Source organism: Chlorocebus sabaeus, chromosome 4 (assembly GCF_047675955.1).
Source record: "Chlorocebus sabaeus isolate Y175 chromosome 4, mChlSab1.0.hap1, whole genome shotgun sequence".
Classification (NCBI taxonomy): Eukaryota; Metazoa; Chordata; class Mammalia; order Primates; family Cercopithecidae; genus Chlorocebus; species Chlorocebus sabaeus.
Genome location: NC_132907.1, coordinates 11,784,064 through 11,811,793, shown reverse-complemented (window position 1 = coordinate 11,811,793; position 27,730 = coordinate 11,784,064). Strand labels below are relative to the sequence as shown.

Below are 27,730 nucleotides of genomic sequence, written 5' to 3'. Positions count from 1 at the left end.
GAACAGAATAGTTAAATTAATACAAGACTATGAAAATCTATGTGGTGGCTTTCCCGGACAAATTAGATTTAAAAAAAAGACTTGAACATGTCAAAAAGAATCTTTATTTACTTTCATATCAGCCTCTTATGCAATATTGTCAAATGTCTTTGGAGCAGGTGCTCTCGGAACTGGAGTTTTCTGACCCTTCCTAGCTTTTGGAAGAGGAACTGCCTTCTGGCCTGTGGCTTCCTGGGAAGGAGCCTTCTAGGCTGGAGCCTGCTTTCCTACAGTGGTCATGTTTTTTTTTTGCTGGAACTTTAATAGCAGCTGCAGAAGCTGCAGCAGCACCTTTAGCAGCAGGTGTTTTTTTGGGAGAAGTTTTCATGACAGCTGCCTCTTGAAGCTTCTTAATTTCATTCTTGATTATTCTGCTCCTCATTTTCTTTGCATTCATAACTTTAAATTATCAAAATCTGTCATCTTGGCTTTCCTTTCTGTGGCTTCAATCCTTTTGTTCCACCTTGTGGCTGTCCATTTTGTACTGACATTGGCCTTCTGCCAGGCTTCTCGGACATACTTCCAGAGGGTGCTGTGTAGGAACTTGAGGATGAAGTCAGTGAGCCACATGCATTTGAAAGGAGCGGCCCGTCTCCTTACCCTAGTGCAATGTCCATCAACCAAAGTCCTGTTTTGATCAATAACATTTACAACTGGGACCAGCTTTCTGGCATGAGGTCCAAAGGAGACTTAGGCCACCTGGCCAACCTCTGACACACCTGAACACCTTATGTAGATCGATCCCTACTCTGCACTGCTTCTTCAAATGTTACACATATTAGTGTTGTTACTATTTCTACATTTGTTCTATAATGCTACACATAATGTAAGTATGCTGACAGATACGATCATTTTGCTTTAAGGAGTCTGTGACCAGACACTGGAATTCGAATTTTTCATTGTTTTCTGGCATCACTTCTTAGCATTAAAAGAACAAACACCAGATTGATTATTTTTATTTTTACCCTAAGGGATGATTTGCTTTGCTTGCCTAATGCCTGAAAATTTATTTCTCTATCCTTGAAATTTAACAATTTAAATGAGTTATTTTTAAAAAACAAAACAAACAATACATCTCTCTCAAATCAATATTCATCTCCCATGATTTCTTGTGCCATATCTTCAATATTATGCATGTAAATATATTTCCTAATTGTTGTTGTTAATCCTTTAGAAGTGCATTGCCTCATATACAAGCTGTTATTTTGTTTTCTTTAAACTTACGTACGTACTTCTTATGTTTAGCGTAATGTTAATGTATTCTAATTTTTTTTTTTCTTTGAAACAGAAGTTTCCTCTGTCACCAAGGTTGGAGTGCGGTAGCACAATCTCGGCTCACTGCTACCTCCATCTCCCGGGTTCAAGCGATTCTCCTGCCTCAGCCTCTCGAGTAGCTGGGACCACAGGCGTGTGTGTCATGCTCAGCTAACGTTTGTAGTTTTAGTAGAGATGGGGTTTCGCCATATTGGCCATGCTGGTCTCGAATTCCTGACCTCAGGTGATCCAACCAACTCAGCCTCTCAAAATGCTGGTATTACAGGCAAGAACCACTGCACCCAGCCTTAAATTTTTTTTTTAAGAATGATTTCCATCCTTTGAAATGTGATGAGGCTCTCTAGATGAATTAGCTTATGTGCTTATGTTTATCGTGATGGTTAATATTGAGTGTCAACTTGATTGGATTGAAGGATATAAAGTATTGTTCCTGGGTGTGTCTGTGATGGTGTTGCCAAAGGAGATTAACATTTGTGTCAATTGACTGGGAAAGGCAGACCCACCCTCAGTCTGGGTGGGCACAATCTAATCAGCTGCCATCACAGTCAGAATAAAAGCAGACAGAATAACATGGAAAGACGAGACTGGTTTAGTCTTCGGGCCTACATCTTTCTCCCGTGCTGGATGTTTCCTGCCCTTGAACTTTGGACCCCAGGTTCTTCAGCTTTGGGACTAGAACTGGCTTCCTTGCTCCTCGGCTTGCAGATGGTCTATTGTAGAACCTCACCTTGTGATCATGTGAGTCAATACACCTTAATAAACTCCCCTCTATATATCCTATTAGCGCTGTCCCTCTAGAGAACCCTGACTAATATAGTTGTTTTTGTGACATTTCCTTGTGCACTTGAAAGGAATAAATCCCCAGCCATTATTTTTTCCATTGTTCTACATATCAGTAGGTCAAGTTGGCTAAATGGATTTTTTAGCTGTTATCTTTCTTTTGTTTTGTAACTACTTGCTCTAATACAAAGATCTGTATTAAAGTCTTCTACTATGACTGTGGATTTGTACACTTCTCTTTTTAATTCTGTATTTTTTTTGTAAAATGTGTTTTAGAATTATGTTTTTTGATATATACATAATTAGAATTACAACTTTTTCCTTTGGACTGAGCCTTTTCTTATTATTAAACATCCCTTTTATTTTTCAAAAAGCTTATTATTAAAAGTATATGGATAGTTTTATAATAATTCAGCTATACCAGTTATCTTTGTGTTGGTGTTTGCATGATAATTTTTTTCTTTTCTTTCACTTTCAACCTTTATGTATGTATGTATGTATGCATGTGTGTGTATGAGTTTTGTTTGTTTTTTTCTATCAAAAATAGACAAACCGACAAAGGAAATAAAAAAAAAAAGAAGAAGAAGAAGGGGTGGAGGAGTCCAGCAGTGGAGTCACTCATATACATTGATCTGACTTAAACTTAAAGCACTATACTAGGGTGTTAAAATATTTTATTAAAACAAATGGTTCTATGTTGATTGGGTACAAATATAGGAAAATGATTTTTAATATATTATTGACAACACAGACAAAAAATTTCCCTTATATATTACAGTCCTAGATCTGAAAGGTTAAACAAGCGAGCATTTAGAAAAACAAACAGACAAACAAACAGAAAAATATCTTATGATATTGGTGTAAGCGAATATTTATTACACAGGACACAAAAAAATCAATAATGTTATACTCAGAAGATTAAAAAAAATTAAGAATCAAAAAAATTAGACAACCAAAAGAAAAATAAACACAGGTGTAGACAGTTACTCTAAAAGTAAGCTAACTAAACAGACAATAAATAAATTTAAAACATGCTTGATGTTATCTAAGAAAAGCAACTCATGTCCCAAAGCTATACAATAGATCAAAGAGCTTTATGAGTGAAACAAAAATAGAAAAGAAAACCAGATAATTTCAAGTTTTAGTGAGAAGATGAAGTAAAACAGATCTCATAAACTTAACACTTTAGCAAACTATTTGACATCTATTAACCCCCCGATAAACATATCCCATATTTCCTAAAGACATATACATAGTTCTAGTAATATGCCCAAAATAAATTTCTACGTGTATTCACTAATGGACAAGTAAAATAATGTTTAGAGCAGCTTTTTTTTTCTTACAAGCCTTGGTACAGTAAAATCTCAAATACATATGAACAGTATTATGGATACATTGTGGTATATTCATTCAATGGGCTACTATTAACACATGTATAGCAAAAAGAATAATTGAACCAAAACCATATTCAAAAACATGAGTGAATCTTCCACACCTAATATTAAGCCAAAGAAGCCAAAAACACAAAATTGTTCATTCTGCATAATTTATTTTTATACTGTTTTAAAAATGGCTGGAATATATATATTTTTATATATATGTATATATTCCTAGAAGTCAGAATAGCGATTACCCTTGTCATGTAGTGTAACAGCTATAGGATGACTGGTATATATTCAACTTGCTTTGACATAGGTGCTGATTATATAAATGTGTTCACTTTGTGAACTATTAGTGAGCTGAACACATACACTTTAGAAACTACTGTTTGCTTATTGTGCAACAATAAAATACGTAAAATGAAAAAATGCTATAGGTTTGCTATGACCCCATATATTAATATTATTATAAAACATACCAAAAAGTCAACTGATAAAGAACTTTTAATAATAATGACTAGACTGTTGTTGCTTCTATATTTACTAACCCAGTTGTGTCGTATCTACCACCAGAATGTGGGTTCATTATTTAACTAAGAAAATAAACATTTTAAAAAAAGCTAAGCCAGTGTGAATATATCTAATGTCAAAGGACAAGTGTGTATGGGGAAGTGTGAATATCCCCAGACATAATCTGTTTTTACTCAAAATAGTTCAGAAACATTAATAGGATGCATATATAATTTACATATACAACTACGAAAAGAGGCATAATAACATTACTTGGTTTTATTTTTTTTATTTTACTTATAAATATACATACTCAAACAGTTCTTGGATTTTGCTGTTTTTCATTATTTTCTATTGAATAGCAAGAGTTAGGGTCATTAAAATGAGAAAAAGTTGGACTAAGTTGGACGAAGTTCAAGATTTTAGAGTAGACAGTTGCAAGATCACTGTTAAGAGTAAAGTTAACTTTGATTGTCTTGTTTTTAACTGGCTTCACAGCTGTAGATGACAACGTTATCCCCCAGGTTAAATATTGCTGAAATGATTCCTACTAGCTCTAGTAAGAGATCATATACTCTCTAAACTGGGAATTTCAAACAAATTTCTGCTTGACACGAGTTGGGTGTAAGCTTTGAATAAATTATTTGGTATCTCAGGAAGTTTTTTTTTCCAGCGTAGTGAAAGTTTCAGAGATTGATTTTTTACTACTGACTTCTAGTAGACAGTTTATGAACTGTTTACTTAGTTCAAGATAGTATAAGCTTTGCCAGCAACAAAGTTTCCTGTAGAATGTCTCCTCCAGGAAAAATGCATCAGGATCTTAACTATGAGTGCTGAACAAGATTTAGTTTTCATACAAGTTGTAGATTTTGAGACTATATTGCAGAAGTGATACTGGGTTTCTTTGTGTTTTTTTGCTAAAATGAAAGTGGTTACTACATATCATGACTACTGAAGAATATAGAGTTTTCTGATACTACTATTAGCTCATTTTTAATGTCAGATTTGTTACTTTACAGTCATTCTACATGGTTCCTGAAGTTTGAATGTGATAGAAATGTTTCCAAATGTATTTTCCCCAATTAAATACAGTATTTCAGCAAAACATTTAGTAAGATATATAAACACTTTATTGTGTCCTTACCATTGTGGTAGATGCTGGATGGTAGAAATATATCAATATACAACACAAATTTTAAATCCTAGAGAAATATCTTCTTTAGATGAAAATAATTATGTATGTAAAACAATGTACACATATATTCATATTCAATAGTATATACTCATATTCTATTGGCTCTGTTGATAAATATATATTTATATATAATATATGTGTAAATATATACTTACATATTATGTATGTAATGTAATATGTATTTATGTATAATAGAAATTATATATGTAAATATAAACTTATTTACATATAAAATATAAATATATAGATACATAAGTATATATAATACAAAATATGTAAATCTATCTAATATATTATATATAACATATATCACTTATATGTTATATAATATTTATATAAATATATGTAAATATATACAATATGATTATACCAGCCTAATGGTATAATGTATTACAAAATAAGTGCTATATATATATCACAAAATGTAAAGGAATAAAATACAAATTAAACTGTTTGTTTTCACCACATTTCATGTAACTAGAACTCTTTCACAAAAGGGCATGCCATATAGAAGAATACTTGAAAGTAAGTCTATAAAATTCATTTCCTTTCATTTTAACTCAATAAAATGGCTTCCTAATGTAAAACATTGCTAGGCATTTTGTGCACTTTCAGCTGACATGTCAAAATGGAAAATTCTAAATGCTTTTTAAAAGTAAGAGATTTTAACATGCATTTTGAAACATTTTGTCTTTGATATCTGAAAATAAATTGTTGTAAAAGTTATCAAGATCTGTGTTTCTTATCACTGAGTTAAATTTTGAAGGATTTCAGAAAGTTATCATGCAGCTTGATAATTCTCAGTATTAATCAGTGTGATTACAGTAATAGGCAATTAATTAACCTTTTTGGTAGAAGTATGGCTAAAGGAATTGTCAGGAGGAGGATAGAGGAGAGTTACACATCTTGGCTACTCTGATTTAGCAATCGTTGTTCATGTCTAATCATATTACTTACATCAACCCTATTACATTATTGTCACTTATATGTACATGGATAGTGATATTTTCTACTTCAATTATAACTTTAAAGATTAAGAAGTAATTTGCTTGACTCAAATGAACACTCCATGATCAGTGAGCCACTTAATGCTACTACTACGAGTATTGTATTCAAAAAATATCCAGTTTTCTAAACCTCTTCACAACAAGGTCTGCTCGAAGGTTTTAGGCCGCAAAGATCTTCATGTATACATCCTGTCACTAAATAAATAATGTAGGTTGTGCTACCCAAACCATGAGAGATGTTATTAAGAGAACTTGAGAACTTGTTTAAGCAAAAAATTGTCTTGTGAAAACAAAAATAACAAACTGGGGGTTATTGAGTATTCTGAGGCAAAAAGACCCTCCTCTTACAGCTTGAAACAGTAGTCAGAATATGCTTCTAAATAAGAAAAACAAATGGACTTCTTTTTCCTGAGTCTGTATTTTCAAGTTAATTATTCTCATATAGGACACCATGATACTGCTAGGCAAACACAATTTCTTTGCCAGTCTCCTGAGCTTGAGAGAAGTAAACAAGGATAAAATGCAGATGCATGCTTATAATTATATAAAATGATATTTTTGTATCTGCACAGCTGTTTACATGTAAAATAATGTCTGTAGGTAGGAGCATACTTTTGTGGTAACAAGAAATTTTGATTTTAAGAAATAATCTCTTTCTTCATTTTTGCTTATATAATGATTACTATAACAACTTTGTTAAATGAGTTGTTACTTTTCTTGGCCATGTGTAGAGGTAATGAAAAATTAGGACTTGGAAGGTATGTCTGTGATTGTTTAACAAACAGAGAATCCGCTGCCCCTCCTGTTTATCTGACGTCCATCTGGCATAAGCAAAGACAGTGTTCTCTTGCTATTCCACTAACTTATTTGTGCTCAAAAGTGCTTAAAATTGCAACTGTATAATGAAACCAATGTGGGATGCTATAGACAGAATATAAAAATATTAGAATACATGTTTATAAAATAATAGTTGTTTATAACAAACATTTTAGTCTATTATTATGATTAAATAACCTTGGCAAGGGATGTACAGAGTAAAATTAATTCAAATGGGAGAGATTTCTTTGATATTAAAACATTAGTGGAGGTGTTGTGTAGATGATTTTGCATGTAGCCTAGAAAAGGGTGTAGAATTTGGACATGTTCCTCTATTTTGAGGGAAAAGAGCCAAAGTGTACCAGTAAAAACTAAGAAATATATATATATATATATGGGAAAAGTTTTTATAGAGTAGCATAAGCATATGTGAAGTAAAATAGGAAAACTTACCTACACTTATATTAAAGGGTTTTTAACCTGTGACCTATGATTTAAAACTGTTTTCTGTGATATATCAGTGCAAAGTTGTCAAAGAGGCTGTTAGAATTGGCAAAGTTCCATAAATTCCAGTGTTAAGTAACTATAGATGGAAACATTTGACAGAGCAGTTAACCAATTTATGTGAATTGAATATAATTTATATGGAAGGAAGCCTAACAGAAAAGAAGAAAAGAGGCTAAAGAATAGATTTGAGGCATGACATAAAAAAGGGAAAGAGGTAAGAAAGAAATTGGAAGAATTACAAGATATTGAATTATACCTAGGAAAAAATGGTGTCATGGAAACCAAAGAAGCAGAGAAATTCTTGCTAAGTCTGGCAACCATATCAAAATATACAGAGATGCAGACTGCAAACAAAAAAAAAAAAAAAACAGGATTCGATATTTGTTTTAATTATGCTTAAACAATAGATGTATCCTTAAATCCTTAAATAAACAGATGTATGTAAAGAAACTAAGATAAACAATAAACTAGGAAAGTAAAACTAGGGTATTTAGATGAGAAGTATTGACATGTGAAATCATTACTTGCCCAATCAATGGAATCCACTCACAGAGGAAAAGAATGCAAATGATAGTATTTGAACTATGAAAACAAGTAAAATATGAGATGTACAAGATATCAATGACTTAAATGTATTAAAGGAAATAGGAAAGAACATAAGGCAAGGCAGCCGATTTTCAGAATTGAAATCCTTTCATTTGTAGAATTCTTAGTAATGAGAAAATTTAATTATGTTTATATCCATAAACAGGAAAGACATTGAGCACTAGAATTTTGAAGGATGTAAAAATGTGAGGCTAGCAACCTGTTAACAATCAACTCTAAACATGTTAAAATCTTTCAAAGTGGCAACAGGAATAATGTTTGTAGAAAATTGCTCATCACTGATGCTAGAATCACTGAGGGACGGTTAGAAAAAATTCTGGAATTAGGAGGTAACAGTCATGGTGGAGATGTTAATGCATGTCTACAAGTAACTCATGTACAATCCAGTGGAAATAACTACTTTTCTGTACAGTTTTTTTTTGTTGTTTTTTTTTTTTTTTCCGATTTGTGTTTTTTACAGAAACTCTGGGAAAAGCAGGAGGTTTGATATTGACAGGAGTAGAGGTCAATTATATTGTAGTACATTCCACCTGAGATTATTTGAAAAATATTCTACATTGTGAAATGTTTGCCTTGAAATGACAAACTTCTGAAAAAGCTATAAAAATAGTAAATAACAATAGCAACGATAGTAATAATGATCCTGCTGAATATATCATCTCTGGCATCATGGACCCCTATGAATAGCTTCAAGTGTGGGAATTTGAAGCTACAATTTTTAGTTCAAACTGCATTAAACAATTTACTCAAATAGAGACAGATGTAGCCTTAAGGACTGATATAGCTGGAAATAAACTGAGATATTTTTGTTTAGTTCATAATGCAATTATCAAATTAAGATACCTGAAAAATTAGTATTTTTAACAATAAAGAAAACTACACTCACAACTTATTGATGTTGCCTTAGTAAGACTTGCAATTTTCCATGCTAATAATTTTCTATTCTGACTTAAGGTATGGATAATTTTCAATCAACATTTCACTCTTCTGTAGAATTTGGATTTTGTTGTTTGCTTCATTTTCATCCTAACCACAAACTCAAGGCACAGTTTCTCTGATAAAAGAAAGTAAATACAAATGTATGTATTCTCATCCTCTGTATGTTAGACATATTTAAAATCAAAATTCAAAAATAAAATACATACTGTCCACCTGTCCAGTTTTCCAAATAAAAAAGACAAAATGTTATATTTACATATGAAATCAAACTAATGAACTCTGAAATCTATTATAGAAAAGTGTGTGTGTGTGTGTATACATAGAGATATATAAAATCTTATCTCTATTTTCATGCCCTTTCACACATTTTACTTTGCTGCATGCTATGTGGACAAATCCAGACTGGCTTGCTGAAGAATAAAAGAACACTTGGAGCCTGGACACCCATTCCAGATGAGAAAATTTAGTCCAGTCAGCACTCGGCAAGATTGGCAGGTGACTACAGAAGCACTGGTGAGCCCTGCCACCAGATAACCCTGGTCCAGCCCAGCAAAACCAACTATCTTAGAGCAGCCCAAATTGCCAACCCATAGAATGTAAGCTAAATAAACCATTCATATTTTATTCCACTGGATTTAGGATACCTTATTGCATAGTAAAACTAACTGAATACCAATGCATTGAAAAAATTCAAAGTAATTAAAAATCCTATAAAAATTAATTTTAAATATACCTTACAATAATTTCAAATTATCTAGAGATTGTTTGGGAAAAAGTTTATTCCATGGTATCCGTATGAGACCAAAAAATACATGTTTTTATTCTAAAATTTATATTTTCTCATAATTACTTTATTTCACGTCATCAGATTAGCTGATATAAATAAAAACAAATGAAGGCCCTAAGGGACTTGGAGAAAGAACTAGAAATATGGAAATTTACAGAAATAGTATATATAGTAACCATATATTTTGGTGTATTTGGAACAGGCATGGTTTGTGTCAGTATTTCCAATGTCCTATCTGTCTTAGCATTTGTCCCAACCTTTTCTCTCCCAAGTGTTTCACAAATGGGACATAACATTTTATATGATTACTCTAGAACCTGGCAATATGGTAGCATGAACATAATAAATTCAAAACAAAACTGTTATCTAGTTTTTTTTTTCCCTAAGTTGGTACCATTTAAAAGTTAGAATTTAGGCATGAATCGTGACAACTCTCCTGAACAACATACAACCATTAGTAACTTTGTGAAATTCTCATGTTTTATATTTCAAATAAATAATCTACAAGTATAATTTCATTGTAAAGATTTATTTAAAATTATTCATGATATGTTGATAAGGTTTTATCTATTTTCTGTCAAATGATGCTGACAAACATTATTGGTTGCTTTGGTTGAATGCTATCCAATATTCAAACTTTAGAAAAGATAACAGGTTTTCACAAGTCATTATCTGTATGGAATTAGAAATAACCATTTCATTGTTCTTTTATTATTTTTGCTGAAATTTTAATTGAACTAAAATGTTAAACTTTGAAAAATAATATTGTTTGAAGAAAATTTTCAGAAAAATTCCTCAAAATTTTAAGAGAAGAGGAGTAATAAGGTGATCTATAAACACCTTATAAGAAATCTGCCTGTACAGGTGACAAACATCTTGCTCTACCACTTTTGAACTGGTTTCTGACAGAAGAAAAAATGAAAAAGGGAAATTTTATAAGCATTAAATTATTTGAAGGCACAAACAATTTATATATATATATGTCCCTGTCACCTTTGTGGTTATAGCAGTACATGCAAACTACATTATACAGAACTATTTAAAAATGTTTTGACGTTCTCATTAAAATAGGAATACATACATACGTTACACCTTTGTTCAGTGCTATTTAATAAAAGTGCTAATAAATAAAAATATTTCTGAATTCAGCATGTTTCTTAAAATTGGAAAGCCAGTTTACAGTTATTATTTTTATTTGATCAACTTCACTTAGATTTGAGGTAACAAAGACATATTTAACTTTAATATGAAGTATAATTAGACTATGGAAACAATTTTAAATGCCAACTTTTTTTCTTTATCACACAATCCAGTGTTGAGTCTCTGTTTCATAGCCATTATTATCCAAGCACATTATCCATACCATCCCTTCACATTTCCCAGCTATAAGATTGGAAATGACCACATATGCTTTGAACTTCTCCTTTGCCATTCTTACTGCTCATTTTCCAAATCTCCAAATTTGTTGTTTTGTTTTTAATACTGCCTTCTAAATATCTAGTGACATACCATCTGCACTTGTTTTATTCTGGCATAGACCACTTTAACAGTTTTATTTTATTTATTTATTTATTTATTTATTTGTGTTTTGAGACGGAGTTTTGCTCTTGTTGCCCAGGCTGGAGTGCAGTGGCCCCACCTTGGCTCTCTGCAACCTCTGCCTCCAAGGTCCAAGTGATTCTCCTGCTTCAGCCTCCTGAGTAGCTGGGATTATAGGTGCACACCACCACCCCCAGCTAATTTTTTGTTGCATGTTTTAGTAGAGCTGGGGTTTCACCATGTTGGCCAGGCTGGTCTTGAACTCCTGACCTCAGGTGATCTGCCCACGTTGGCCTCCCAAAATGCTGGGATTACAGGTATGAGCCACTGCTCCTGGCCCAGTTCTCTATCTTAGTTTAATTTTCTCCAGTATTCCCCCACCCGAGTTCATCTTTTATACTGCCTAAACTTTCTGATATGTAAATCAACTTTCAAGTATTACGAGTATTGATTTAGAGATAACAAATACATTTTAGTAAGTATGCGAATCCACAAATTTCGAATTCATGAATAATGAGAAGAGATTGTATTATTATTAAATTTTAGCATTTATTTGTCCCTGACTCCACTATCCATTTTCTTTCTATTCCAAGGGTGAATTCATCATATTGTTCCTGAATCACTCTAAATACTGAAAACAAGGATAATTTGGGGATTTTGAAATCCAGGATATTGAAATATGATGGGATGTTAAAGATTGAAGTTAGTACATATATACTTACATGTAAAAATGCTAATATAGCATTTAAAAGCTATAGTGAATCATTTTCACCTTATATTATCTGAGTTAATGTTTAAAAATCATTGATATAGAGTTATTGATATTTTTATATATAGCAAAAATAATTGAAGCGAATAAATGATGTGTTTTATTCAGTGTTGCTATAACAAGTAAGTGGTACAGACAGAACCCAGATTCATAGGTATCTTCTGTCGTGATATACATGTCTGTTTCCAATAATCTATGCATCATACTTTCAATAGATCATAGGTGTAATTCATCCAGAAGTTATTAATTGTATTTATAAAGACTTTAAAGTGAAATAGCAGCTTAAATTTGAATGCATTTCTTATAAGAACAAATAGCTAAGGAATTCATATATTCTCAAACAATTTAAAAATTATAACCTAAAAAGAGATGCTCAAAAATGTTGTGTACACATACCATTAAGGAAAAAGTAATAATTAAAACAGACCTTGTTGAGGTTCTGGAATTGCAGTTCTCACATATGTGTGTTCTGTACCACTGAATTCTGCACACCTGACTTCTAATGCCTTTATGTGACACTATTTGAGAAACTCCTAGCATTATGATGTTGCTCATGGCATCTTGGGCACTTATTGTATACAGTACTACTAAAATTCAACATTCCAATAAAACTGAATTTTGATTTTACTTGTTTTAACCTAAATTTGAAAAGTGAAAAAAAAAAAGTAGGATGAGTTTTTACATTCAGTAGAAACAGAATCTGTTCATAGTATGGTCAACGTCGATCAAAATTTTTAGTACTTTTGGTGCTTATGCAAAGCAGAACCTAGCAATTTGGGATTTTATTCATATTAAATATATGTATGATAAATATGTGTTTAATAATTTCCATTAATTTGCAGAATAAATTAGCCATTTTAAAATCTTCATGTTCTTAGTTATAAAACTTCTATTTCTTTCTTAATATTATGCTGAAATGTGTTAGAGATAATATACTTTTAGGACTATTATGTTCATAGAAACATACATTGGATCAAGAGGGAAAATGTGTTGGCAACGTGAAATTGTCTGTGATAAAACAGTGTTTATATAGGGTGAACCAATATTTTTTGAGATTGTACAATTTGGGCACCTGCACGATATGGATAACAATGTTAGATTTCTAGAATACTGTTGTATGTTTAATGTGACTGTTATAGAGCATATTTAATTGCCAAGTTTTACATACCTGGGTCTACAATACTCATGAGCTTCAAAATTGTATTTTAGCTCAGAGTACTAATCCCATGGAATAAAGTTTTGACATCTTGTGTTCAGTTGTCAGAAGAGTGATTTAGCCTAAATGTTCAGATTTTTATGATAAAACTGTACATATATAAGCACTTTAATGGTCTGTCACATACCGATAATCATATGCTATCAGCAGAGATGGTCTCCTACTCTATGTAATTTTCATTTCCTCTTGATAAGTTATTTGCTTTTACAACAAAGTCTTTTCTTTACTTTACAAGTATATGTAGCTGAATTTCCATAATCTTCTCACAGAAGTAAAAAAAATGAAAGTGTGTCTTCAATTAGTGAAAAATTAAAATTTATCCATTCCAACTAAAAATTATCTACTTCACCCCTAATTTATAGATGAAGATATTTGAAATCAGTTGAAACTCACCTAAAATAACTCAGATCTATAAGATTAGAGCTGGAAATAGACCCATTTTCTCGTGGTGCTTTAATTATTCTTTTCTCTAAAACATTCTTCAATAATTAAAAAAGAAATACAAATTTTAAAACAGGTTTGTAGAGAAAGCATTATCCTCTTTTGGTAGGTAAATGTCCCTACCAAAATAAATAACATGATAGTATTTCAATTTTTGAAGTGTGGCATTTGAATCAATTTGAACACATCTCACCTTCAGTTTGCAAGGGCTAGTATATACTGCTCATCTACTATTTCCTCTATTGAGCTATAATTCACAGAACGTATACCAATTTAAAGTATACAACTCAATGTATTTTAACAGCTATACAGTGTTATTCAACCACCAAAATGTAATTTTAAAATATTTTTGTTTTCTTCTTTTTTTTTTTTAGCTTTTTTGAGGTATAACTGACAAATAAAAATTCAAACTGTACAATCAGATTAATACTTGTATAGATTGTGAAATGATTACCACATTCAAGCTAAATAACATATCCATTACATTACAAAGCTACCTTTTTTTCTTCCAGAAGCTATATTAATTAAATGTGAACGAGGTGATAGAAATAAAATGAGTTGTCAGGTAATTACACAAAATTACATTGTGAAAAACTATTTCACCTCAATTGATGGAAATCCAGTACACCTACACACTGCTACTTCATTGGAAGTAATTCCTCACATTTAAAAATTACACTATTGTTATGAAAAGGATTTCAAGATACAGTTGATGAAATTGAAACTTCAATAAGAAAAATTTAATAGTCATTTCAACTCAATTTTTGTTTATAATCAACAAATATTTGTTCTGATATTGTCTATCTATCTCTTAGAAAATTGTTGTGCTTCTTATTTTTGGTAGGTTTGACTTTCATTTTCATACTAAAGATTTGAGTATTTTATACACCACAATCACAGCCTTAGATTATTTTGTATTTCTTTGTGTGCTTACTTTAATCAGCAAGTTTTATACCTAGAGATGATTTCCTGTTGCTTGCCAGCAGTCTTTTCTTTCAGACTGAAGAATTTCCATTAGCATTTGTTGTAACACAGGTCTGGTGTTAATGAATTCCCTCATCTTTTGTTTGTATGAGGAAATATTTATTATTTATTTCTTTTTAACCTTTGAGGCATAACTTTGCTGAATGTAATATTCTGGGTTAGAAGGTTTCTCCCCCTGCCCTCCTCCGCCTTCAGTATTTTGCGTATGTCATCCAATCCCTCCTGGCTTATGAGGTATCTACTGAGAAGCTGCCTGTCAGATGTTTCAGAGCTCTTTTAGATGTTATTTGCTTTTTCATCCCCTCTTGCTGCTTTTGGGATCCTTTTATAATTCTCGACTTTTGAGAGTCTGATTATTTACATGCCTTGAGGTAGTTTTATTTGGGTTGAGCCTACCTGGTGTTCTTTTGCCTTCTTGAACCAGACACTTTCGTCTTCATCTGTGTTTGTGAAGTTCTGTTATTACTTTTCTGAATAAAAGTTTCACCCTAATATATTTCTCTACATCTTCTTTAAGGCCATTCTTCAATAACTCATATTTGCCTTTTGACTCTATTTTCTAGATCTTACATTCATTTCCTTGTGATGATAATGATTATTATGTCTCCTCTAATTCTATATTTTCATCTACACTGTATTTGAGTTCACTAATTCTTTCTTTCGCTTGACCAATTCTGCTGCGGGGAGATTTGCATTTTTTCAGTTTGTCAATTGAATTTTCAGCTCCAAAATTTCCACTTAAGTTTTAAATTACATCAAACTTTGGTTAAAAGTCTCAGACAGAATTTTGACTCCTCTTTTTCTGTTACCTTGAATTTCATCGAGCTTGCTTGAGACAGCTATTCGAAATTTTCTGCCTGAGAAGTCACATATCTCCATCACTCCAGGACTGGTCACTGGATTCTTATTTAATCTACTTGGAAAGGTCATGATTTTCTGGATGTTCTTGATCTTGCCTGTGTTCACTGATGTCTGAGCACTGAAGAGAGAAGCAATTATTCCAATCTTCCCAGTATGGGCTTGTTTATGTACATTCTTCTTGAAAGGGCTTTTCACATAGAACTTAAAGTATAATTTTAAAAAACAAAAAATAAAAATAAATAAATAAAATAAAATAAAAAGGGCTTTTCAACAATCCACAGGGAATTGAGTTTTGTTGGCTAAGCCTATGGTCACTGCAGCTGCTTCAGAACTAGTGGACACCTTACGTCCAGGAACACTGCAATTCTTGAAACTCCTAGATACGCAGTGATGGGGGACTTGGGAAAGATAAGGGAGAATTTCCTGGGTATTCAGGCAAAGTTTGTCACTCTTTCCCTCAAGCTGAAGGAGTCTCTTTCAGCATTGTGGTGCTTTGAGTTGGGGAAGGAGTGACATGGACACTCCTGTGGCCACCACATCTGGTACCATAATGGGTTGCACGTAAAGCCTATGGCCTCCCAGACCAGCTTGTTTCTGGGGCTTGCCTAAGGATTGTGGCCTTTACTGTCTGGCTGTTGCTGATGTTTATTCATGGTTTAAGGTCACTTTAGTCAGCAGGTGGTGAATCCTGCTGGACTGAGTCTGTTCCACCAGGTTGGAGCATTTCCTTCTAGCCAGAAGGAAATCTGGCTAGAAGGAAATGCTATCTAAGAGCAAAAGTCTGAAATCAGAGCTTCAGTATTTTGCCTGATGCTGTCTTTTATTGTTGCTGAGCTAGTATCCAAGTTGCAAGAACAAGTTCACTGTGTTCCTTCTCTCTCTTTTCCCCAAGGTTAAAGGGTCTCTCCTGACACTGCACTGCCTAGAGTTGGGGGAAGAACCACAAAGGCATGCATGTGGCCACTGCAGCTGGTGTTGTACCGGGCTGCATCACAGTTTCACTGACAGTGAGACCATCACATCGCTAGGTCTTGCCCAAAGACTGTCATCATCACGATGACCTGATTACAACTCAAATATATTCAGGGTTCCACTTTAATCAGCCTGTACTGAAGCCAACCAGGACTTGAGTTCCTTCTCCTGAGGCAGGGGATTCCCCTATGCTTCAGGGCTAGTTGAAATATGTTTTCCTTGAGTACCAAAATGTTCTGCCTAGTGTTTTCTTCCATTGTATTAGGATGGCACTGAATCTCACATTCACTTCCGTCTCCATTTCACAAGCACAGAGATTCTCTCTGCACTACTCTGCCTGGGGCTGACAGATGGTGGTGTAAAAAGTCCAAGAGTTCTCTTGTTTTTCTGTCTTCTTCAATGTCTCATTTATTGTTATTATATTAAAACCAAGTACTGGGATCATTCATTTGATTTTTTGTGTTTTTATGAAGATGCTTCTTGCATGGCTAGTTGTTCTACCTGTTCAATGTGGTGTTTCTACAGAGAGATCATCACTGGAGGGTTCTATTTGGCCATAATGCGCCATATCTGACCCTACTAGATTTTCTTTTTTTTCTTCAACTTTTACATTCAAGATTACATGTGCAGGATGTGCAGGTTTATTACATAGGTAAATGTGTGCCATGGTGGTTTGCTACACAGATCATCCCATCATCTAGGTATTAAGGCCAGCAACCATTAGCTATTCTTCCTGATTATCCCCATTACCCAGTCCCATCCTACAGGCCCCAGTGTGTGCTGTTCCCCTCCTCGTTCTTATCAGTCAGCTCCCACTTATAGGTGAGAATGTGCTGTGTTTGGTTTTGTGTTCCTGCATTAGTTTCTTGAAAACAATGGCTTCCAACTCCGTCCATGTCCCTGCAAAGGGCATGACCTAATTCCTTTTTATAGTGGACCTCATTTCTTGTATTCCATGGTGTATGTGTACCACATTTTTTTTATCCAGTCTATCACTGATAGGCATTTGGGCTGTTTCTATGTCTTTGCTATTGTGAATAGTAAGTGCTATAATGAACATATGTGTGCATCTATCTTTATAAGAGAATGATTTATATTCCTTTGGGTATATACCCAATGATGGGACAGCTGGGTCAAACGGCATTTCTGTTGCTATGTCTTTGAGGAATCACTACATTGTTTTCCACATGGTTGAACTAATCTACCTCTCACCAACAGTGAAAAAGCATTCCTTTTTTTTTTTCTTTTTCAACTTCACCAGTATCTGTTGTTTCTTGACTTTTTAATACTCATAATTCTGACTGGCATGAGATGGTGTTCTCATTGTGCTTTTGATTTGCATTTCTTTAATGATCAGTGATGTTGATATTTTTCCCCCCATATGTTTGTTGGCCACATGAATGTTTTCTTTTGAGAAGTGTCTGTTTATGTCCTTTGCCCACTTTTTAATGGGGTTGTTTGTTCTTTTCTTGTAAATATGTTTAAGTTCCTTATAGATTCTGGATATGAGTCCTTTGTCAGATGGATAGATTGAAAAATTTTCTTCCTGAAATAATTTATTCCATTATGTAGGCTGTCTGTTCATTAAAATGATTGTTTGTTTTGTTGTGCAGAATCTATTTAGTTTAATTAGACCTATTTGTCAATTTTGGCTTTTGTTGCACTTACTTTTAGTGTTTTTGTCATGAAATCTTGGCCCATGACTATGTCCTGAATGCTATTGCCTAGATTTTATTTGAGGGTTTTTATAGTCCTGTGTTTTAAATTTAAGTATTTAACTCATCTTCAGATAATTTTTGTATAGGATGTAAAAAAGGGGTCCAGTTTCCATTTTCTGCCTATGATTAGCCAGCATTCCCAGCACCATTTATTAAATAGAGAATCATTTCTCCATTGCTTGTTTTTGCCAAGTTCATTGAAGATCAGATGGTTGTAAGTGTATAGTTTTGTTTCTGAGTTCTCTATTTTGTTCCATTGGTCTTTGTGTTTGTTTTTGTGCCAGTACCATGCTGTTTTGGTTACTGCATCCTTGTAGTGTAGTTTGAAGTCAGATAGTGTGATGCCTCCAGTTTTTTTAAATTTTCTTATTTTTTATTTTTTTTGCTTAGGATTGTCTTGGCTATTTGGGGTCTTTTTAGTTCCCTATGAATTTTAAAATAGTTTTTTTCTAATTCTGTGAAGCATGTGAATGGTAGTCTAATGGGAATAGTATTGAATTCATACATTACTGAGGGCAGTACGACCATTTTCACAATATTTATTCTTCCTATCCATGAGCAAAGAATGTTTCTCCATTTGTTTGTGTCTTCTCTGATTTCTTTCAGCAGTGGTTTGTAGTTCTTCTTGAAGAAGTCTTTCACTTTCTTTGTTAGCTGTATTCTTGGGCACTTTATAATTTTGGTAGCAATTGTGAATGGGAGTTCATTCATGATTTGCCTCTTTTCTTATATGTTGTTGGTGTATAGAAATGCTGGTGATTTTTGCACATTGATTTTATATCCTTAGACTCTGCTGAAGTTGTTTATCAGCTTAAAAAAGTTTTGGGGCTGAGACGATGGGGTTTTCTAAATATAGGATCATGTCATCTGCAAAGAGGGGTAATTTGACTTCCTCTCTTCCTATTTGAATATTCTTTATTTTTTCCTCTTGCCTGATTGCCATGGCCGGAACTTTCAATATTATGTTGAATAAGAGTGGTGAGAGGGGGTATCTTTGTCTTGTGCCAGTTTTTAAGGGGAATGCTTCCAGATTTTATCCATTCAGTATGATATTGATTATGGGTTTGTCATATATGTCTATTATTATTTTTAGATGTATTTCTTCAATACCTAATGAGAGTTTTAATCATGAAGGGATGATAAATTTTATCGAAGGCCTTTTCAGCATCTATTTAGATAATCATGTGGTTTTCGTGTTTAGTTTTTTTTTATGTGATGAATCACATTTATTGATTTGCATATGTTAAACCAAACTTACATCCTAGGGATGAAACCAACTTAATTTTAGTGGATAAGCTTCTTGATGTAATGCTGGATTTGGTTTGCCAGTATTTTATCGAGAATTTTTGCATCAGTGTTCATCAGTGATATTGGTCTGAAGATTTCTTTTTCTTTTTTTGTTGTATCCCTGCCAAGTTTTGGTATGAGGATAATGATGGCCTCATAGAATGAGTTAGGGAAGAGTACCTCCTTTTCAATTTTTTGTAATTGTTTCAGTAAAAATGATACCAGTTCTTTGTTGTACCTTTTGTAGAACTCAGCTATGAATCCATCTGTTTCTTGGCTTTTTTTAGTTGGTAGGCTATTTATTGTGGCCTCAGTTTCAGAACTCATTATTAGTCTACCCAGAGATTCAGTTTCTTCCTGGTTTAGTCTTGGGAGGGTGTGTCCAGGAATTTATCCATTTCTTATAGACTTTCTAGTTTATGTTCAAATAGGTTTTTTTATAGTATTTTCTGATGGTTGTTTGTATTTCTGTGGGATCTGTTGTTATATTTCCCTTATCGTTTCTGATTGTGATTGTTTGATTATTCTTTCTTTTTTTCTTTACTAATCCAACTAGCAGTCTATTTTATTAATTTTTTCAAAAAGCAGCTCCTTGAGTCATTGTTTTTTTTGAAGCGTTTTTTCATGTCTTTATCTCCTTCCATTCAGCTCTGATCTTGGGTATTTCTTGTCTTCTGTTAGCTCCGTTTGTTCATTGATGAGCATTTAGGTTAATTTCATCTCTTGGCCAGTGTGAATAGTGCTGCAGTAACTATGGAAGCTCAGCTCTCTCTTCAACATACTGATTTCATTTCCTATGAATATGTACCCAATAGTGTAATTGCTGGATTATATGATAATTTCACTTTTAATTTATTGAGAAAACCCCATACTGCCTTCCATAACAGCTGTACTAATTTAAATTTCCACCAACAGTGTATAAAAAGTATCCTCTTCTTTTAATTCTCACCAGCATCTGTTTTGTTGTTTTTGTTGTTGTTTCTGTCTCTTGATAAAAGCTATTTTAACTGGGGTTAGGTAATATCTCTTCATTCTTTTTATTTGTATTTTTCTGATGACTAGTGATATGCTTTTGTCAAATAACTGCTGGCCCTTTATATGTCTTCTTTTGAGAACACTTCTTTTGAGACCTGTTCAGATCTTTGCTCATTTCTAATTGGATAATTTGAGTTTTTTGTTTGTTTGCTTACTGAGCTGTTCTGGTTACTTATATAGTTTGCATTTTAACCCCATGTTTGATGCATAGTATGCAAATACTGTTACCCATTCTGGAGGTTGTGTCATTGCTCAATTAGTTTTCTTATATGCTGTGCAGAAGCATTTTAGTTTGATGTAGTCATATTTGTCTATTTTTTCATGTCTTGCCTGTTCTTTTGAGGTGCTACCAAAAAAAAAAAATCTTAGTATGGGTACATTATTGGACATTTACAGGTTTCTTTTGGTGATGCCATTTTCCTATTTATTTATTTATTTATTTTTACAATTCTTGTATCTTTATGCTGATGCCCATGCATTTGAGGAGAGGGCCACCACTTACAGCTTTTGCAAGTGTACTTTGGTGATGTTATATATTTATTATTTAATAATAGAACTCAATCACTGACCTGAAATTATTTCCAATTGTGGGGAGGAAATATTATTAGCATTGGAACTTACGTAGTACTATGAAACTAAATTGTTGCCCCATCATTGTTTCCCAGCTTGGTGAAGACTTATTGAGAGAACCAGAATTGAAGACTCCACTGAAATTTAATCACAGATACATAGTGATTTCTGGGCTTGAAGCAAACTTAAGTGATGTCGGAAATTAATCACCAAATTTTAGTTATTTCTAGGTAGGAAAAAGCTCCATACCAGCACCTGGTGTTGCTGTGGTGTTGGAAATCTGTTCAATCTCTTCATCATGGTGTCTCTGCTGATCAGAACCCAGACAAATTACCACAATTTGGGTGTCAGTTACTGTGTTCAGTGCTCCGACTCTTTGTCTCCAATATATTCCATGTGTTTCAGCCCCTGTGGGACTCCCATTGCTTCTCGTGGAATAGGACCAAAGTGAGCTTCCCACAAAAATCCCAGACTACTGAAGAGATTAAAGTACACCTTCAAATTCCTCCTCCTATCATGGAAAAAGTGGGTCTAGAAAAAGTATCCGTGACTGGCATTGCACCTCCTTGGGAAAGGGGCTAGTACAGTCTAAAACAGTTATCTTCTTGTGGTCACACATTTTCTTATTTCTTCAGGCCCAGGGGGTGGTTTCTTCCTCCTGAAGTTCTGGTAAATATAGAGTAATATTCTTGTCTTTGATTAGTTGCTAGTGGTACTTTCATCGTAGGAGTCAGTGTGATGATGCTGGAGAATACTTTAGTTTACTACCTTGCTGATATCACTCCAGTTACCTTTTGTGTGTGTGTGCTTAGATTACTTAAGAGCCACTCTCTTATAAAATTTCAAGCATACAATATATCATTTTAACTTTAGTCACTATGCTTTAACTTAAATCTCTAGAACTTAGTTATATTATAACTACAAATGTTTACCCTTTCACCAACATCTCCTAACTACCAATCTCCCTGGCCCTTAACCCCCAGTTATTACCCTTCTTCTCTCTGTTTATATGATTCTGACATTTTTACATTTCACCTATGAGGAGACTTCAAAAACTTCATGGAAAGTAGAATTCTAATAAAGTAGAATTAATAAATAAAAATGATAATATAAACTTTATTTCTCAATCTAAGCTCCATTAAATTTATGACACTTTTATAAGTGATTATTGCTACCATTTAGTTCATCCTTAAAGGACTGAGAGTCCTGGGAATTTAACTATGTTAATGCATTCATTTTACATTGCTAACTGAAGAAAAACAAGTGCTCTTTAAAGACCTGTTAAGATTAGGCAACAAAAAAGTCAAATAGAGACCACTGAGGAGTGTAAGCCAGAAGTATAATAATTTCCCATGTGAAACTCTTACAAAATTGCTCTTGTTTGATGAGAGGAATGAATAGGAGCCTTGTTGTGGTGGAGAAGAACTATCTGGTACAGCTTTTTTCTGCTAAAATTTTGGCCAATTTTCTCAAAACACTTGTATAATAAGCAGATGATATTGTTATTTGACCTTCCAAAAAGTCAACCAGCAAAATGTTTTGAGCATTGCCAAAAAATGTTGTGATGACTTTTACTCTTGACTAGTCTGCTTTTGCTTTGGTTGGACCACTTTTACCTCTTGATAGCCTTGCTTTGTCTTCAGGATTATAGTGGCAAGGCTATGTTTTATCACCTGTTACAATTCTTCAAAAAATGCTTCAGGATTTTGATCCCACTTGCATAAAATTTTCATTGTAAGCTATGCTTTTGTCTTCAGCTGACCTGGGTGCAATTATTTTTAGCACCCATTGATTGGAAAATTTTGCTCAACTCAAATTTTTCAATCAGTGTGTAATCTGAATCAATTGAGATGTCTATCGTGTTCGTTATTGTTTCTGATGATCATTGTTGGTCCTCTTTAAGTAGGGCACAAATAGATGATTTTTTTTTTTTTTTCTCTCGAAGTGAGATTAATGGTCTGCCACTGCAGGCTTCATCGTCAACATCACCTGATCCCTTCTTAAAGTGAATTGTTCATTAGTAAACTGCTGATTTACTTGGGGAATTGTCTCCATAAATTTTTCATAAAACATTAATTTTTTCCTTTTTTTTTTTTTTTTAAGACGGAGTCTCGCTGTGTCTCCCAGGCTGGAGTGCAGTGGCGCGATCTTGGCTCACTGCAAGCTCCGCCTCCCGGGTTCACGCCATTCTCCCGCCTCAGCCTCCCAAGTAGCTGGGACTACAGGCGCCTGCTACCACGCCCGGCTAAAACATTAATTATTTCACCATTTTAAAACTCAAGTTTTACCATTTATTTGATGTTTGTTCATACTGAAATTTTAGCAAAATTTATGTTGTTCTGATAATCTCTTCATAAATGGATATTTAATTCTTCTTAATGCCTTAAATTAGACCTAGTCAGAAATATTAGCAAGCTTATATGAGTTTATTTTGGTGCAAAATTTGGTTTTGAAATTGATGCATAGTCTTGTCATAATACACATTTTCCATGAAGTCTTTGATTACTGTTTGTATAATCGAGATCATGGCATTAATCCAAAAAGACATACAAATGGCCAACAGTTATAGAAAAAGGTCTTCAATATCACTGATTATTAAGGAAATGAAAATCACAATCATAATGGTATATCACATCACACTTGTTGGGAAGACTATTTTTAAAAAAACAAAAGATAACAGGTGTTGGAGAGGACATGCATGAAGAAAAGAGAAATTTTATACATGTTGACTTGAATGTAATTTGGTATGGCCATTACGGAAAGCAGTATGGAGGTTCCTCAAAACAATACAAAACAAAACAACAAAAAACAAAACAAAACAAAAAACAACATAATATCCATATGATCCAGCAATCTCATTTCTAGATATATATTATAAGAAAATAAAATCACTATTTTGAAGAAATATATGCCCTCCAAAATCACTTCAGCATTATGCACAATAGCCAAGATCTGAAGGCAATCTAAATGTCTGTGGACAGATAAATAAATAACAAAAATGTGGCATATATGTATACAATGCTATATTATTTAGCCTTAAAAATGATAAAAATCCTGCTTTCTGCAACAACATGAATAAAACTGGAGGAGGTTATGTTAAATGAAATAAACCAGGTAAAGATCATCTACTTTTTAATATGTAAATATATGAATGTTTGAGTGACTTACTAAAATTTCTTATTTAAATAATAAACACTGGATAGATTAAAATGTAATTATATTTTACTTGGGAAAACACATTGCCAAACTGTAATGATAATATATAATATTAATGGAGATTTACTAAGTGCCAGGTACATTGATGTATTCTTTTGTATAATATTGTGGAATCCTTAGAAATACCTACATTATTAAGTCAAACTGACAGATTAGGACCTGAGACTTAGAAACAATAGGTAATTTGACCGATACCATAGAGATGTCAAGTGTAAGAGATAGTATTTTATTCTAGCATCTCTCTTGAGAACCCATACTATCAAGCACCATGATACATTATTTCATATAGCACCTCAGGAGACTGTTAAAAATGAGTTATTGAAATAAAAAGGTTTCAGACTTTCTATCCCACCATAAGAAGTACCAGTGTAAAACAATTTTCTGTGTAAATTATTTACCTCTACCATGACAAAAAACAACAAAATAATTTCCCTCCCTTTGCTTCACATTAGAAAGTAAAATTCAAATATCTTGCACTCCTCCATTTCTTATTGTGCTCAGGTAAGGTACAGCAGTAGGCACATTGGGTGAAGTCTCTGGATTTTGTTTGTAATTACATCTTAACCTTTGTGTGTCTTATTTTAAAATTTAAAGTTTCACGTTTCTTGATTTTGCAAAATTGCAAATGATAAAAATGATCCCAGAAATTATTGACCTCTCTGTTCCTGAGAACACAAAGAATAATTGAACTTTTATTAATTAAAGTAAATTGCAATCTAAATTTCAAACCTCTTGTATTATAAGGTTTCCCCTGCCACACTAGTATTTCTGAAACCCAGTTATTTGTACAATCTAACTTGCTATTGATGAATATAGAATACAGTTACTAGTTAGTGCTGTCTGGGAAAAAAGTTAGATAGCAAAGTACAAGAGAATGTGAAAGGCTTTCTTAATAAACTTGAGTCATCTTCAAACCATATATTTTGAGACAATTAACCCTGACTCTAAGTATTGTGCTAGTTCTGCTCATATAGTAGCCCCTTTTTGGATAGCCTTATTAATTTCTCATTCTCCCTGGATACAACAGTGAGTGGATTCATATAATTTTCTTCTCTTATAAGTTGATTAGCTTAAGAAAGCACATTTTATCTAGGTTGAGACAGAAAGAATAATTAATTTCAGGTTGTTCAAACTAATATGTACAATTTTACCAAATTACATCATGAAAATATAAAAGCTAAGGCAGATTTATTTTTTCAGCTAGAGAGAATTAATCAATTTGGGACACACAAAACCATCTAACAGCAAGTTATAAACACTTTTTAATGCCTGGTTGAGTCTGGATGGGCTCTGCATTTATTAAGAAGACTCTGAGCCTTAATAAATATTTTTTCCTGTATGATGAGGTGAGCTTAGTGTTACTTCTCTAACTTGTAACCAAAGAAACATAGTGGAAAGAGCTACTCATCTTCCTGACTACTAGGAAAGCCCTTAACTTGCAAATCTCAGGTTCATCATAACCCTTATTTTCTTCATTATTGTGAGATTAAACCAAAAATTTATGCATATTTTCAAGCATATTACCTGATCAAAGGTAAGACTGAGATATGCTATCTGTCATCAATTACCAAAACAAACACACAAAAATCCTCCCTAATCACATTTGTCTTGGTCTTTAGAGTATATTTAATAAATAGGGCAGGGTTTTCTGCTCTGCGTTAGGGACTTTTCACAATTAACTTCAAATTACTAAAGGAGAAAAATATTTGAAAAGACACTATTACTATTTGTTACCATTTGTTTACCCAAAATAAAATAACAGTATGCTGTAAATGTCCCTTACTTACAATTAATTGTGCAAATATTTCTTATTTACAAATGAAAGGTGATATTTAAATTGGGAAACACCATATACCCATAATAATTTCTAAATTTTACAAAAGGAATATATTTTGAATTATATGGTATATGTTAGCATTGTCATTTTGCATGTTTGATACTATAAGGGAAAAAAGACATGACGTATTATATTCTGATTATAATTTAACCATTTTAGTTCTATGAAATGTATTATAACAATTTGCCCCAATGTGGAAATATAACTTTAAAAATTCTACAGAGAATTGCTTTATAATAAGTATAATCATGTAATTATAAAGATATTCCTTCCCTGAGCCAAGCTCCCCAAAGGATTATAAATGATTCTACTATAAAGACACATGCACACATATGTTTATTGCAGCACTGTTCACAATAGCAAAGTCTTGGTAGCAACCCAAATGCCCATCAATGATAGACTGGATAAAGAAAATATGGCACATATACACCACAGAATACTATGCAGCCACAAAAAGGGATGAGTTCATGTCCTTTGCAGGAACATGTATGAAACTGGAAACCATCATTCTCAGCAAAGTAACACAAGAAGAGAAAACCAGACACCGCATGTTCTCACTCATAAGTGGGCATTGAACAATGAGAACACATGGGCACAGGGAGGGGAACATCACACACCGGGCCCTGTCAGGTGGTGGGGTTCTGGGGGAGGGATAGCATTAGGAGAAATACCTAATGTAAATGATGAGTTGATGGGTGTAGCAAACCAACATGACACATGTAAGAGCAACCACCAGAAGAATAAAAATCATGTGGATCACTTTCAAGTCAATAGAAGTAAAAATAATAACAATTAAATAATAAATAAGTAAAATAAAATAAAATAAAAAACACAAAAGGTATTCCCTTGGACCAACAGGGTTTTGTTTTGCTTTGGATGGTTATATTTTAGTGCTTTCTTTCATAAACAAATCTCTAAATATGCCAAGGTGTCATTATGTAAGAATAAAATAGATGGGTTAAAGTTATAATAGGATCCAATGTATCTGAGATACTTTTAATGCCTGGAGTATAGAAAATTCAGAATTATACAAGATCACCTACATTTACAATAATAGTAACCATTCTATTATTTTCTAAATCTATGAGTCACTTCCATAGAGTTTAATAGAAAGATGTAGCAGTTGACATTTTTATAAATATTTTGGAACTTAGTCACAGGTCAGTTATATTCCATAGAAGGAATTTCACTGAAACTGCTGCCAAATGAGCACTTTAAAGAATCCCTTGTTGATTGCTCTACTTATTTTCTCACCTTCAGAAAAGAATTTTGTGTTAAGTCCTTTTCTTGGATTCAAAAAGCAGACTATTGCTGACAATTATGTGTGTGTGTGTGCGCGCGCACGCGTGTGTTTATTTACCACACAAAATATAACTTACCTTTCTTGTGTCAGGGGCAGTAGAAGTTGGAGGTATTATCATCAATGTCAATATCAAAATGTACAT

The 27,730-nt window shown here is 33.1% G+C and overlaps 1 pseudogene; it reads right to left on the bottom strand.

The window, feature by feature from the left end:
• Window positions 1-126: 126 nt before the first annotated feature.
• Window positions 127-27,730, bottom strand: LOC103225173 (uncharacterized; annotated as a pseudogene).